This window comes from Protopterus annectens, chromosome 12.part0 (genome assembly GCF_019279795.1).
Source record: "Protopterus annectens isolate FY-2018-M chromosome 12.part0, PAN1.0, whole genome shotgun sequence".
Classification (NCBI taxonomy): Eukaryota; Metazoa; Chordata; order Ceratodontiformes; family Protopteridae; genus Protopterus; species Protopterus annectens.
This window is the reverse complement of record NC_056746.1, coordinates 1,307,799,968-1,307,815,012: the sequence shown is the minus strand read 5'-3', so window position 1 is coordinate 1,307,815,012 and position 15,045 is coordinate 1,307,799,968.

Here is a 15,045-nt window from a genome sequence, read left to right as displayed (position 1 = left end):
TACTTCCTATCCTGGAAAGAGAGAACCCAGGAAAGGCATTACATCCCCCCCAAAAAAACAGGCCCATCTCATGCCACAAGTTCTGGCAGACCACCTAAAGCTAGGCACCATAGAACCTGTCCCCTCAGGATAAGAAGGAAAGTGTTTCTACTCCCGTCTCTTCCTGGTCCCGAAAAAAGATGGGCCCTGGAGACCAATTGGACCTGTCCTACCTAAATCTGCACATTCCGGTACCCTCCTTCAAAATGCTTTGTCTCCCCACCCTGCTGCCTCTAATTCCAGCCAAAGCTTTCATGACCACCCTGGACACTAAAGGAGGCCTACCTACACATACCCATCAGGACTTCCCACAGACAATTCCTGCGTTTCTCTTGATCTTCCTCTCATTTCCAATTTACTGCCTTGCCCTTTGGTTTATCCACACCCCCCCCCTCTCCGAGTCTTTACAAAGCGCCTAGCCCCAGCAATTGCCTTTTGTAGAACTCAGGGAATCCAAATTTACCCTTATCTGGATGACATCCTGATAATGGCAGAGTTCAGAGATATGCTCTCAAGGAATCTACACTTCACCATGTCCCTTCTGCAAAATCTAGGGTTCACCATCAACCTTCCAAAATCCTCCCTGATCCTAGGCCAGGACAAGATTTTCCTAGGCTGCAGAATCAGAACAGACACAATGAAGGGCTTTCTTTCCTACAGGACAAGGTTCTTTTCCTGACTTCCCACTTCCAGGAAGCCCTACTATCACAGAAGGTGACCGCAAGGCAATTTCTCCGTCTCCTGGATTTAATGGCGACTACCATCCTTATGCTACCACTGGCAAGAATGCACATGCGCAAGCTACATTGGTACCTCAAAAGTATCTGGTCCCAACACCTACATCACTTAGAGCAAGTCATTCCCCTCCTTCCCTGACTAAAGACAGAAATCAGCTGGTGGATCCAAGTCCAACTAAACCCGGGGCTCCCACTACAACCCCCAACCCCAACCCAAACAATGCACACAAGATTCAGGGTGGGGAGCAACTCTGGCTTCCTACAGGATTCAAGAAAAGTGGCATCCCTCTCTACAGGCCAAGCACATCAGTATCAGGGAAATTACAGCAGTCTTCTTAGCTCTCATCATTTTCTTTCGGCTGTTCCCATTGGGGGTCGCCACAGCAGATCATCTGTTTCTATTTCTTTCTGTCCTCTGCATCTTGCTCTGTCACACCAACCACCTGCATGTCCTCTCTCACCACATCCATAAACCTTATCTTAGGCCTTCCTCTTTTCCTGTTACCTGGTAGCTTCATCCTTAGCATATTTTTCCCAATATACTCAGCATCCTTCCTCAGCACATGTCCAAACCAATGTAATCTTGCCTCTCTGGCTTTGTCTCCAAACCTTCCAACCTGGACTGACCCTCTAACATACTTATTCCTAATCCTATCCACCCTCGTCACACCCAGTGCAAATCTTAACATCTTTAACTCTGCCACATCCAGCTCAAACTCCTGCCTTTTTGTCAATGCCACTGTCTACAGCTCATATAACATAGCTGGTCTTACTACCCTCTAGTAGACCTTCCCTTTCACTCTTACTGGTACTCATCTGTCACAAATCACTCTTGATACACTTCTCCGCCCACTCCATCCTACCAGTACTCTCTTCACCACTCTTCCACTCTCACCATTACTCTGAACTATTGATCCCAAGTATTTAAACTCATCCACCTTCACCAGCTCTACTCCTTGCATCCTCACCATTCCTCTATCCTCCCTCTCATTCACACACACATATTTTGTCTTAGTCCTGCTGACCTTCATTCCTCTTCTCTCTACAGCATATCTCCATCTCTCCAGGGTCATCTCCACCTGTTCCCTACTCTCACTACAGATCACAATGTCATCTGCAAACATCATAGTCCACGGAGACTCCTGCCTGATCTGGTCTGTCAACCTGTCCATCACCATTGCAAATAAGAAAGGGCTCAGAGCTGATCCTTGATGTAATCCCACCTCCACCTTAAACACATCTCTCACTCCCACCACAGACCTCACCGCTGTGTCACTACCCTTGTACATATCCTGTACCAGTCTTACTTCTCTGACACTCCCGAATTCCTCATACAATACCACAACTCCTCTCTAGGTACCCTGTCATATGCTTTCTCTAAGTCTACAAAAACACAATGCAACTCCTCCTGACCTTCTCTGTACTTCTCCATCAACACACTCGGAGCAAACATCGCATCTGTAGTGCTCTTTCCTGGCATGAAACCATACTGCTGATCACTAATCATAACATCCCTTCTTAACCTAGCTTCCACTACTCTTTCCCATAACTTCATGCTGTGACTGATCAATTTAATCCCTCTGTAGTTACTACAGCTCTGCACATCACCCTTATTCTTAAAAATCTGTACCAAAACACTTCTCCATTCCTCAGGCATTCACTCATTTTCCAAGATTTCATTAAACAATCTGGTTAAAAACTCCACTGCCATTTCACCTAACACCTCCATGCTTCCACAGGAAATGTCATCTGGACCAACAGCCTTTCCATCCTTCATCCTCTTCATAGCTATCCTTACTTCCTCCTTGCTAAACCATTGTACTTCATGATGCACTATCCACACATCATCCAACCTTCTCTCACTCTCATTCTCTTCATTCGTCAACCCCTCAAAGTACTCTTTCCATCTCCTCAACACACTCTCCTCGCTTGTGAGTATGTTTCCCTCATTATCCTTTATCACCTTTACCTGCTGCACATCTTTCCTAGCTTGGTCCCCCTGTCTAGCCAATCAATACGGGTCTTTGTCTCCCTCCTTTAGTGTCCAACCTTTCATACAACTCTTCATATGCCTTATCCTTAGCCTTCACCACCTCTCTCTCTGCCATGCACCTCATCTCCTTGTACTCCTGTCTACTTTCTTAATCTCTCTGACAATCCCACGTCTTTGCCAACCTCTTTCTCTGTATACCTGTACTTCCTCATTCCACCACCATGTCTCCTTGTCGTCCTTCCTCTGTCCAGATGTCATACCAAGCACCTTTCTAACCGTCTCCCTTACTAGCTCTGCTGTAGTTACCCAGCTATTTGGTAACTCTTCATTGCCACCCAGTGCCCATCTTAACTCATCTCTGAACTCCACCGCACAATTACCCTTTTTCAATTTCCACCATTTGATCCTTGGTGCTGCCCTCACACTCCTCTTCTTGATCACCACCATCCTATGCTGCCTAACTACACTTTCCCCAGTCACCACTTTACAGTCTCCAATCTCCTTCAAACTGGCCCTCCTACATAAGATATAATCCACCTGTGTGCATCTTCCTCCACTCTTGTACGTTACCCTATGCTTCTTAGCTCTAAAAACCTTTATTCCCCTTCTTGCTCCATGTGTGCTCCTGATCGTGACCAACAGCACCATGGTTATGTGGTACCTCAACAAATAGGGAGGAACAAAGGCCCATCAGCTGTGCAGACTAACCCTGCTGATATGGGACCTAGCCTCTCGCCACAACTTAGTCCTGCAGGTGGCCTACATCCCCTCACAGGACAACCACCAAGCAGATCTCTTGAGCAGGACTTCCTCACCTCAGCATGAATGGGATGCTGAACAGGGAGGTATTCCTAGACATAGTCCACCAGTGGGGTACTCCACAAGTTGACCTGTTTGCCTCCCCCCAAAACAGGCAACTGCAGACCTTCTGCTCAAAAACCTACTCCCCTCTAGCATGGAGTGTGGATGCTTTCATCATCTCTTGGGAGGGGAAGTTCCTTTATGCCTTCTCCCCCCCCCCCCTCCATTCCCACTGATTCAGAAGGTCGTCCTGAAAATGCATAAGGACAAACCAAAAATCTTGTTAGTGACTCCATACTGGCCAAGGCAGCACTGGTTCCCCCTACTTCACAAGCTAGCCAAGGGGAATCATGTTACCCTACAAGGTGGACCTATTGACACAAGACACAGGAACTCTCCTACACCCACACTTACAGATGTTATCCCTGACTCTCTGAGTGATACTTTTGATCCTTTTCAGACACCACTACTCAGAGGACATGCTTTCTGTCCTAAGGGAGACAAGGAAACCTACCACCAGAAAATCTTACCTGGCTAAGTGAGAAAGATTTACAAAATGGTGTCTGCACAAGGGAAGGGACCCTTGCTCTGCTGAGGTCCCCCTGGTTCTGTCTTCTATGTCAATTGATTAAAAGTGGACTCTTATTCTTTTGTAAAAGTACACCTTTCTGCTATATTAGCCTGCCTGCCTCTTAACCCCCCCCCATTGCTAGCCAGGCTTGATGTAAAGCTCTTCCTTAAAGGGGTTGTACACATGAGACCACCAAAGAAATGTATCCCTCCACCCTGGGACCTTAACTACATCTTGGAGAAATTAACCCAGCATCCTTTTGAACTGGCTGGGTCCTCTTCCCTGCAGATTTGTACATGGAAGACGGTCCTTCTGGTGGCTATTACTTCAGCCAGAAGGGTGTCAGAGCTGCAGGCCTTAATGGCCTGTCTCCCCTACGCCATCTTCCACAAAGACAGAGTAACCCTATGAACCAATCCCTCCTTTATGCCCAAAGTGGTCAATGACTGGTCTCTAAACCAATCCATCCATCTACCCACATTTTTTCCCTCCCCCATTGAAGGAGAGAGGATTCTGCACTCCTTGGATGTGCGGCAACTAAGGATGTTCTTCGTGTTTCACTATTGCAGTCATCACATTTGGATTATCCCTGCCAGGGTAGCCCTTGGCTAGCCCAAATACCAGAGGCTTAGTATTTCTGCATCAGTTGCTGTCATTTCAGGACTGATGTCAGGTCATCAGTAGTATAAAGTAAGGCATCCGACACCATTACATCACTTTCTTGCCACGGAGCCCGAAGCAGTTCGCACGAGTGCCACGAGATTTGTCTTCCGAATTGAAGATGAAGTCTTCTAAAGCTAAGTACCCTGTTGGGGATCCTTTTTTCTTGCACTAACAGATATCAGAAAAAGTTAATTGTCTCACCTGTGGAAAGCAAATACCACACAGAAACTTTCATTCTTACTGCATCACTTACTTAGGCCCAGACCACGCTTTGTTCAACACCAGAACTATATGTCGTTGGGCCCTTATTGTAGTTAGATATTTTTGCTTAGTCCTCTAATTCCGATATGGCTTCGGTAAGCCGTCCAACAGCAGATCTGAAAAAACGTAAGGATAAAGACAGACCACACAGCTCCAAACCTACCGATGCTTCCGTTAAGCTAGTCGTCAGTCCTCCGGTCCTCAGTGAAGCACTTTCGCAGCCCCTGATGCCAGCTTCTGTGGATTCACAGGCCACTACCAAGACACTTTCAGAGTCTGGAATGCTGCAAAACTGTTAGACTAAGGATCCTGCGGTTGTCTCGCACTAGGATGGGTCCGGAGTCACTAAGCAGGCACCGGCTTCTGAGGAAGTACTTTGCACTACCAATTCTTGACACAAGTCGACTTCTTTCGTGTCTACCATTCTTTTGAAAGCTACCAAGTTTCTAAGGCCCAGTGTATGAACCACACCCAAGAAACCGATGACCCAGTCTCAGGCACCTGCTTCCTTGTCTCATTCTCAAATGCTTAAAATGGTGGAAGACCTTATCAATGCTGATCAGGGGAAGCTACCCCTTGCAAGAGAGATCTGTCCCCAGTAGTTTTGTCTGAGCAGGAGTCTGACTCTGATGCATCTGAATATGAAGACATGCAACCCTTCTCTGCTTATGAGGATTCTGATGCAGAGGACTCCATTCCTTCAGCCTCTCCCCAAAGGGCTTTTACCTTTGGGAAAACCCTTAATACCTTAAGGGAGCATTTCCAATAGGAATGTCAGGACTACCCTCAGTCTAAAAAGAGACTCAGGGAATTCTTAGATCTTCCACAGCAGAGACCCCTGGCCATTCCCCCAGTCATGGATGTTGTGGACGATGTTTTCCTGGAATCCAGTTTGACACCCTCCCTCCTCCACCCAGAAAACCTGACCGGCACTAGAGTCCCTGACTCGCACTTTTCTTTTTAAAAATCCTATTGTTGACCCTGAGGTAATTTCTCAAGGGCCTAAAGGAATTAAAACAACCTCTGCTAAGAATCCCACCCACTCAGATAGGGATTCCTGAGCACTAGATGGGATAAAAAAAAGTATACACCCATGCTACTCTTGCTATCAGAACACTAAATTGCCAGTTTGGTATGCAAACATTTCAGCAGCATACCATGGAACTCCTCAGTGTCTTCCTTTCCTGCTTGTAGAATCTAAACAGTTACAAGAGTTAATGCATTCTGCAAGTCAAGTATCTAAGCACACCTTGCACTGTGGTTTTGATACCCTAGAAGCTTCTTGCAGGGCAGCAGTCACCGGTTCTGTCCTTAGAAGGCACACATGGCTTAAGGAACAGTCCTTGCCAGACAATGTTAAAACTAAATTGCTGGATGCACCCTTGCACAAAGACAACTTATTTGGCACTAAAGCAGACTAGGTCCTGAAGATGGGAAAAAAAAGCTAAATATGCAGACAGTTAAGGATCTCTTACAGGTCCAGCCACCAAGCTTCAGCAGGCATTGCCCCTCCAAGCAGTGCTCCTTTCCTGCTCTCACCAGGTCAGTTCAGCCCAGACCCCGTTGAAGCAGACCCCCCCCCCCCAAACAGCAGCCACAGGGAATGCAGAGATCAAAACAGTGGAATTCCTCCACTTCAAAAACAGGGAGTTCTAAGCCACCCCCTCATGGTAAGAACTCACGAGACTCCTTCACCACCCCCTCCCTCTGCCCACCTTCACTTACCCCAGGAGGAAAACTCTCCTTTCATGCAAACACCTGACCCACCATTATCAAGGACCACTGGGTCCTTAACAGTGTCCCAGGGATACAAATTTTCTTTCCACACACTTCCAACTCCAAAAGGGTTCCCTGATCTACCGCTAAACAAGTGGGCAGAGGTGCAATAGCGAGTCCTTTCCCTCCTCTCTATGAGGGCAACAGAACACATTTCTGCAGAACAGAAAGGTCAAGGTTTCTACTCCAGACTTTTTCTGGTACCCAGAAAAGAGGGAACCTGGCACCCCATCCTTGATCTGTCCATTCTAAACACCTTCCTGGTGATTTCAAAATGCTCACCCTACAGCAACTGCTACCCATGCGTCCAAGGATGCTTGGCTAGCTACCCTAGATCTAAAAGAGGCCTACCCCCACATTCCTATCAGGGAATCATGCAGGAAATATCTACGTTTCAGGGCAGGATCTCTTCACTTCTCTTTGGCTTATCAACTGCTCTGAGTTTTCACAAAATGTTTGGCTCCAGCCATTGCCTTCTGCAGGCAAGGGATTATCCAAATTTACCCATACTTAGATGACTGCCTAATTCAGGCAGACAGGAAAAGCTGCTCAAGCGCATGGCCTTTGTAAAGTCCCCACTTGCCTCCCTAGGGTACACTATCAACGAAAAGAAATCAAAACAAGTACCCACCCAAAGGATTATATTCCTGGGAGCAGGCCTGGGCATAGCATCCCAGGTTGCATTCCTTACGCCAGAAAAGTAAACTTACCGGACAGTTTACTTCTCTCAACTAGCCACCAGACCCTTGTTATCTGCAAGGAAAATCCTGCAAATTCTGGTTCATGGCATCTTGCATTCTACTCATCCTATATGCCAGACTGCATATGAGGAAACCTCAATGGTGATACCTAAAAAGCCTTTGGTGCCAACACACTCAAGACCTGGAAACGTATACCCATGATACCTTGCCTCAGGAAAGATTTTCTTTGGTGGGCAGCAGCATGCTCCCACAACAAGGGACTACCTGTTGTACCACCCCCCACCACCCAGACCATCACCACAGATGCATTGGACTATGCTTGGGGTGCACACCTGGATGGCAGCTGCATACAGGGCCATTGAAGCCCACAGCAAATCCATCTGCACATCAGCCAAAAAGAGATGTTACCCGTCCAGCATGCATTGACAGCTTTCAGGCCCCTTCTCTCCCCAGGGGCTCTCCTTATCAAAACAGATGACACCAGTGTGATGTGGTATATCAACAAGCAGGGAAGGACTCACTCCTACCCTTTATGCAGGCTGGCCATGACCGTTTGGCACACAGCCTCTGCCATGCAACTCCACCTGTTAGCGCAATTCCTGCCAGGTTCTCAACTCTCTGGCAGACCACTTAAGCAGAAATCTTCTGGACCCACATGAGTGGCAGCTAGACAAAAGGCCTTCACCATAATAACTTAGAAATGGGGCACCCCAGAGGTCGACCTCTTTGCCTCCCACACCAACCATCAGCTCAGCACAAGGAGCATCACTGCTTGGCTTGGAAAGTTGATGCTCTGTCGTTCCCCCGAGTCAATCTCTCGGTCTATGCCTTTCCTCCACTACCCTCATCCCCAGGGTACTGCTCAAAATAAGGGAGGAAAAACCAAAGACAGTTCTAATTGCTCCAGACTGGCCTCACCAGCACTGGTACCCACTGCTGTGCAGCCTGTCCCCACTGGTACCATGGCATCTCACTCAGACCCCAACCCTCCTGACCCAGAGGGAATGAAAATTCATGCATCCTCAATTGCAGAGCCTCAGTTTGACAGCTTGGCTTATTCTCTAACCACTGATCAATCTGCCAACCTTAGTAAACAAGTTCTAGATGTTCTGCATGAGGCAAGATGCTCTAGCACTAGAAAGTCTTATGCTGACAAATGGAAGAGGTTCTGCACTTGGATTTTGGCTAAGAGAGCCGATATGGCACAGTCCTCACTCCCTCTCATCCTGGATTACTTAGCTGACCTGCTACAAAGTGGTGTCTCTTTTTCCTCTCAAAATTCATGCCTCTGCTATCTCTGCTCATTTCCCCACAGAGGAACCTCCTTTCTCACACCCTCTGATCAAACAATTCCTAAGAGGGCCTAGCAACTTGAGGCCACCCAGAAGAGCACCTACCCCAGCTTTGGACCTTAACTTTGTTGGAAAAGCTCACCCTGCCCCTCTTCCAACCAGCATCTTTGGCAGTTAAAAATTTCTGTCCTGGAAGATAGCTTTTCTTCTGGCCATCACTTCAGCCAGAAGGGTCTCCGAGCTACAAGCACTCATGGTTGTGGAGCTCAGCATCCTCTTCCATGCTGACAGGGTTTCCCTCAGGACTAGCCCATCCTTCATGCCCAAAGTGGTGTCCAGTGTGGCTCTCGCCAATCCATTCATTTGCCCACCTTTTTCCCTAATCTACAGAACAAGGGGGAAAGGATCCTGCACTCTAGATGTGCACAGACAGCTCAGATTCAATATAGACAGGACTAAATCATTCAGAAAGTCTGATCAATTGCTGGTTAGCTTTGCTGCAGGGGCAGAGGGCAAAGCCATCTGCAAACAATTTCCAAATGGATAGCACACTGCATCCATTTCTGTTACAAGCAACATGAAAAGCCTCCCCATAAGGGGGGGGGGGTCAGGCTCACTCCACTAGAGCAGCCTCCACCTCTGTAGCTTTCCTCAGAGGAGTCCCCACCAGGGACATCCTGGAGGCTGCCGCCTGGACATCTGTTCACACATTCGTCAAACATTACCACCTGCCTATCTTCTCCAAATACAGGGCAGGCTTTGCCACCACAGTCTTGCAGGGCATCCTAGTCAGCCCCTAGTCTCCCTTGACTGCCTCTACCCTTTCCTCAACTTTGGGAATCAACCCAAATGTGATGACTGCAACAGTGAAACACGAAGAACATAGTACAGTTGTGTACACTTATCATAAATGTAAATGTTCAAGTGTATTCACTGTTGCAGTTCTGGTTTCCCTCTCTCCATCCCCCTCTTCTTTCTTCTCTCTCCTTACAAGGGACATTTTCGTATTTACTTTATACTGGTGGGGTTCTTCCACCAGAACCTGGCTTCCACTTGGGGGCTCCTGACAGGGCAAGAAAAACTAATGTAATGGCATTGGCTGCCTTACTTTATACTACTGATGACCTGACGTCAGTCCTGAAGCGACCGCGACTGAAATAGAACTTCTAAGCTTCTGGTATTCGAGCCAGCCAAGGGCTGCCCTAGCAGGGATAACCCAAATGTGATGACTGCAACAGTGAATACTCTCTAATATCTACATTTATGGTAAGTGTACACAACTGTACTTTCTACCTGGACAAAACCAAAACCATTAGGAAAACGAATCAGCTCTTCGTCTCCTTTTCAGCCCAGAGGCCTGGGCAAGGCAGTCTCGAAGCAAACCATCACATGCTGGATCAGAAAAACTATTTACCTCTTACTCCCACCATGGAAAAGAACCTCCAGTGGGAGTAAAGGCTCATTCCACTAGAGCTGTGGCTGCCTCCAGGGTCTTCATGAAACGTCTAGACACTTCATCCATTATGGAAGCAGCCACACGGGCCACTATCCACACTTTCACCAAACATTACAAACTTGACCAAGTTTCCAGAGCCCAGACAGAATTTGCCAGGGCAATCCTGCAGGGATTTGTAGAATCCTCTTCAACTACCACCACCCTCTCATCCACATAAGCTGTGGTATGCTCCCACAACTAGAATACTGCAACATAGGAATAGGACCTAGCATAGTTGTGTAAAATCTTATAACCATAGATATCCTCTTCCATGTTGCAGTATTCCCCCAAGTCATTTTCTTTTACCTGGCCTATCTGTACTACAGTAGGACACCAGGTCACACACTTCAAAACCACTGGCATTCCTCCTGCTAGGCCTTATTCTCTGCCTGCTGGCCTTCAAGTTCTGAGGATTGTGCATGCAGATGTCACATTTAAGGCCTTTGATTTATGGCCTTGCGTGTGACATCCCACACACACTGCAACAACCAAGATGAAGCTTTTGTATAGGAACTGACATACGAGTCGCCTGAGGGCAGAAAATCCCACAACTAGAATACTGCAACATGGAAGAGGACATCTATGGTTAAGGTAAGATTTTACACAACTATTCTTTATTTAGTATGGTCTCTATAAATAGACACACTAAAGCTATAAATTCTGGAGTGTAATCACTGTTCATACTCAAAGTTCTTGACATACTCTAATCTTAAGTCATTGGGAATCATAGTGAATAACAAACATACGTCCATGGTTACAAATAAGACGTTGTCCTTTACAAAAGTGTCTCCCACATTGCCACATAACTGTCACAAAAACTGTTCACTGTCATGCAAATTAACATCTGTTCTGTCCAATATGGTCTGAATGGTGGGTGAGACATTTTTATGTACTTTGGGTAACCCTTAAAATGTAGGAATCATAACTGTATCATAAAAAAAACTAAATAATTCACTTGTAATGTCACTATATTCAACAAGCAAATAACATAATACGGACATTTTCACATCATATCTATGCATGACAGGGGGGTTCATAAACACACATCACTGAGCATATTAGTAATACTTGAAGTGTAAAAATCAACATCCATAACCAGTGCTCCTCCCATATCAGCCAGTTTTAGAACAATGGTATAATCAGTTTTCAATGTCCGTAAAGCTAAACTTTCTTTAGCAGTTAAGTTATAAACTTTCTTTTTAAAAGGACTAGTTATTGTTGAACAAGTCATTGAAATCATGTTCACATACACTACAAAATGTCTCCAGAGCTGCACTTAATGCCAGACAAAAAGTGCTTGGTTTCTTATATGTACTCACTGTCAGAATAAATTGTACGTAGCATGACCTTTCTTGCGAGCAGTCTCGCATCCAAAGAGACTTCCCCAGGCTTGTAGTACCCACAGGTATAAACGATAACCCTCTCTGAAGCATACTCTTCATATTCATTTAGAATCTGTTGTGAAATGTTAATCAATGATCCCGTTGTCTTCAGTCTTCCCTGCTAAGAGACAATTCAGTTGCCTTCAGATTCCACAGACCAGGAGACCGATGACTCTGACCTTTCTGATTATCAGGACATGCCCTTATCACACTGAGGATTCAGATGCAGGGGAATCCACTTCCTCTGCCTCCCCTCCAGAGGATTTTTTTTTTGGTTCATAGGTTGATACTAGGCTATACAAGCCCTAGCCATAACAATTCCCTGGCTATTTCTTCCCACAGTACTTACTTCCCTGGACCCCTGTGTAGCAGGGCATCTGATGTGATCCCCGGGGTGAATTTCCTATCCAGTCATCAAGGTTCCTTTTGAAGATGGCCAAAGAGGCACTCTTCTTGACATGTATGGGCAGTCTATTCCAGAGTGTCTGGGCCAGGAATCTATCCCTCCAGCATGTTTTGTTCATTGTGATGACAAGGTTTAGATCCCTGGAGTATGTCTCTGAGGGATTGAGATTTCTTTAAGTGTAGCTTGTCCAACAGCTCTGGGTTTGACATGGCCTTGTATGTTAAGCAGAGATTGCCTCTGAGTAGATGATATGCGATAGAGTATAGGTGGAGTTTTTTTAGACGATCATCATAGAGTATCTGCTTTAGGCCTGTGATTCGTTTAGCGAGGTATTTCTGCAGCCTTTCCAGTTGTTGCAGATGTCTTGAGTGGTACATACTTAAATGGGGCATTGTATTCTGCAATGGGTCTAATGAGGGATGAGTATAGTGAGACATTGACCTCTTTTTTCTGGATGAAAAGCCCTTAGTGATGAGGTGTGCCATATAGAAGGATTTCCTGACTGTTGTGGGGATGTGGTTATCGAAGGTGAGACCACTGTCCTCCTGTGTCCCTAAGTCTCATTACACTTTTGGTGTTTAGTGTACTGCCACCTATGTGGTAATTCACAGGTACGTGTTTTTTTTCTCAAAGGAGATGACTGTACATTTCTTGGCATTGAGCTTGAGCCCATGGCTTTGGCACCAAGCATCTATTTCTGTAAGGCCTTTTTGTAGACTATCCACATCATTTGGGGATTCAATAATGGCTCCCAGTTTGCAGTCATCTGCAAACTTTGTTAAACAGAGTCCCTTAGTGTTGGCCTGTACTTCAGAGAAGTAGATGCCAAACAGGAGCGGTCCCAGGACTGAACCCTGAGGTACTCCACTTGTCATTTGGCTGGAGATGGATTTGGAGTTGGCTACTTTTACAGTGTGGGTTCTGTCAGTAAGCCAGTTGGCAACCCATCGAGTGATGTAGGGATTAATGCCCAGTTTAGTAAGTTTATCTAAGATTCTGGAGTGGTGGATGGTGTCGTAGGACTTGGGGTCCAGATAGGCTGTGTGGACCACCTTACCCTTGTTCAATGCTCTGGAGACTGATTCAAAGAAGTCAGTCAGGTTCAGGAGACGAGAATGGCCCTTCATGAACCCAAACTGCGTGGGGTCCAGTGTTTGAAGGTTGCCAATGTCTTTGTTTATAAGTTCCATGAAAATACGTTCCATGGCCTTGCAGATCAGGCTCATCAGACTGATGGGGCAGTAGTTTCTGGGATCCAAGGTGGATCCCCCTTGTGGAATGGGATAACTGTAGCTGTGCACCACTCAGTGGGCATGAAGCCTGAGGTGAGGCTATGATTAAACATGACACTTAGGTGAGGTGCCAGTTCATTTTGTAGTTCATGTAGTACACAGCCTGGGATGTCATCTGGTCCCATGGATGCTTTAGAGAGGGCGTTTTGTTTTACCTGTGTGACCATTACCGGAATTTGGCAATCTTTTGGTATTGAGATGGACCCTTTAGGGGGTGAGAGGGGGATGAAGTTTGCACTGAATCGATCTGCCAGAATATTGTCAATATCCTTGGGATCAGTTTATTTAATGCCATTCTGTTGTAGCTCACAGCAGATCTGCACATTTCCATTTAGATTACTAACATAGCTATAGAATGCCTTGTGGTTGTCTTTGGAATCTTTCGCAGTTTTATTTCGTAACTAGCTTTGGAGGATTTTGAGGGATCTCAGCTTCTTACTGAGGCTGGTAAGGGAGTTTTTTGTATCCTGGGATTTTCCTCTCTTCTGCAACAGTTTCTTCCTTTTGTTGTAAAGTTTGTTTGACAAGGGACCACCAGATTGGCTTCCTTTTTTTTGGAGGAGAGTATCTTGGTTCTATTGGGGATGGCACGATTCATGCATGAGTGGATGTACTCGTACAGTGTCTTAGTGTAGGATTCAGCAGTCGAACGTTCAGTTCCCATCTGCATGAAGTTTGTCTCTTTTGACTTGAGTAGCATGAAGTTGGCTTTGGAGAAGTTTTTTTATGGAGGTTTCCTTTCTGGGGGTGGGATGTGGATGTCAAGGGTGATTAGCTTATGGTCATACCTGACCAACGAGGGGTGACCATGGGTGTAGAGCATTGATTTCCCATGTTGGCAATGACCAGGCCTAGGATATTGCAACCCCTGGTGGGACTAAGGATTAGTTGATCCAGTGCATTGGAATTTATGAATTCCAAGCATCATTGGGCAAATGTGTTGGTACATGAGTAGTTTTCCCAGTTAATGGTAGGGTAGTTGAAATCACCCAGTATTAGGGTGCTTGGTTTTATCTTAATATTTTCCAGTATGTTTAAAAAGGTGTAGTGAGAATCTTGGGGCATGGTGGGGGATCTGTAGCAAGTTGCAATTTGGATTGCAGTCTTACCTAGTGTTAGTTGTGCCTGGAGAATTTCAGATGCATTGTGTTGGGCATCTAGCCTGGTGTTGTGAATATGGACACTCCTCCACGTTTAGTGTTTCAGTCCTGGTTTGGTGGCCGAAGTGGGGTGCTCTCTGGTGCCTTGAACCATGTTTCAGTTACTGCACATATATTGATGTTCTCCATTTTTAGGAGTGTCTCGAGAAAGTGCATTTTGAGGTTTAGACTTCTAGAATTGAGTAGCATTACCTTCAGATTTTGCATGCTTGTACCTGTTAAGGTGGTGGTTTTGTCCTTTGAACATTGCCTAAAAAGGCACTATAGGGTTGGCAAGAGCCTAAGCCAGTAACTTGAATTCCAGGGGCGACAGGTGCAGACCATCTCTGGCAAAGCATCATGGTCTGTCGTTCATATTGTCCCAGGCAGACAGATACTGGATCCCCTTTGAATAACACCAGAAGCTTAGCTAATTGTTGAAGTCAGTCATTTTGTCCTCATACTATGGTATCATTCTGGGTGAAGGCAGGATGCTA